This window comes from Triticum urartu, chromosome 3, assembly GCF_003073215.2.
Source record: "Triticum urartu cultivar G1812 chromosome 3, Tu2.1, whole genome shotgun sequence".
NCBI classification, from domain to species: domain Eukaryota; kingdom Viridiplantae; phylum Streptophyta; class Magnoliopsida; order Poales; family Poaceae; genus Triticum; species Triticum urartu.
In genome coordinates this window covers 572,931,552-572,933,529 of record NC_053024.1, presented here as the reverse complement: position 1 = coordinate 572,933,529, position 1,978 = coordinate 572,931,552, and positions in this window count along the sequence as shown.

Below are 1,978 nucleotides of genomic sequence, written 5' to 3'. Positions count from 1 at the left end.
GGAATGCAAAACGGACAACGGGGAAAATGCTCGAATGCATGAGATGAACACGTATGCAAATGCAATGCACATGATGACATGATATGAGATGCATGACAAAGACAACAACACACGGGGACAAAGCCTGACAACGAGGAAAATAAAATAACTTAGCGCCGGAAACGGCAAGAGTTGGAGTACAGATAAGGTAAATTACATCCGGGGTGTTACACTAAGCTTGGGGATTCCCAAGGCACCCCAAGGTAATATTCAAGGATGACCAAGAGCCTAAGCTTGGGGATGCCCCAGAAGGCATTCCCTCTTTCGTCTTTGTTCATCTGTAACTTTACTTGGAGCTATATTTTTATTCACCACATGATATGTGTTTTGCTTGGAGCATCATTTTATTTTATTTTGTTTTGATTTCTGTTTAAATAAAATACCAAGATCTGAAATTCTTAAATTAGATAATATTCACATAGTTGCATAATTATTCGACTACTCATTGAGCTTCACTTATATCTTTCCGAGTAGTTTGTTGTTGCTCTAGTGCTTCACTTATATCTTTTTAGAGCACGGTGGTGGATTTATTTTGTAGAAATAGATGAACTCTCATGCTTCACTTATATTGTTTTGAGAGTCCTAAACATCATGGTAATTTTCTTTGGTTATGAATTTAGTCCTAATATGATGGGCATCCAAGAGGGATATAACAAAACTTTCATATATAGTGCATTGAATACTAAGAGAAATTTGATACTTGATAATTGTTTTGAGATATGGAGATGGTGATATTAGAGTCATGCTAGTTGAGTAGTTGTGAATTTGAGAGATACTTGTGTTGAAGTTTGTGATTCCCGTAGCATGCACGTATGGTGAACCGTTATGTGATGAAGTTGGAGCATGATTTATTTATTGATTGTCTTCCTTATGAGTGGCGGTCGGGGACGAGCGATGGTCTTTTCCTACCAATCTATCCCCCTAGGAGCATGCGCGTAGTACTTTGTTTCAATAACTAATAGATCTTTGCAATAAGTATGTGAGTTCTTTATGACTAATGTTGAGTCCATGGATTATACGCACTCTCACCCTTCCATCATTGCTAGCCTCTCTAGTACCGCGCAACTTTCGCCGGTATCATAAACCCACCATATACCTTCCTCAAAACATCCACCATACCTACCTATCATGGCATTTCCATAGCCATTCCGACATACATTGCCATGCAACTTTCCACCGTTCTGTTTATTATGACATGCTTCATCATTGTCATATTGCTTTGCATGATCATGTAGTTGACATCGTATTTGTGGCAAAGCCACCATTCATAATTCTTTCATACATGTCACTCATGAGTCATTGCACATCCCGGTACACCGCCGGAGGCATTCATATAGAGTCATATCTTGTTCTAAGAATCGAGTTGTAATTCTTGAGTTGTAAGAAAACAAAAGTGTGATGATCATCATTATTAGAGCATTGTCCCAGTGAGGAAAGGATGATGGAGACTATGATTCCCCCACAAGTCGGGATGAGACTCTGGACGAAAATAAATAAATAAAAGAGTCCAAAGAAGACCAAATAAAAAAAGAAGAGAAAAGAGGCCATAAAAAAGAGAAAGGCCCAAAAAATGAGAGAAAAAGAGAGAAGGGGCAATGCTACTATCCTTTTACCACACTTGTGCTTCAAAGTAGCACCATGATCTTCATGATAGAGAGTCTCCTATGTTGTCACTTTCATATACTAGTGCGAATCTTTCATTATAGAACTTGGCTTGTATATTACAATGATGGGCTCCCTCAAAATGCCCTAGGTCTTCGTGAGCAAGCGAGTTGGATGCACACCCACTAGTTTCTTTTGTTGAGCTTTCATACATTTATAGCTCTAGTGCATCCGTTGCATGGCAATCCCTACTCACTCACATTGATATCTATTGATGGGCATCTCCATAGCCCGTTGATATGCCTAGTTGATGTGAGACTATCTTCTCCTTTTTGTC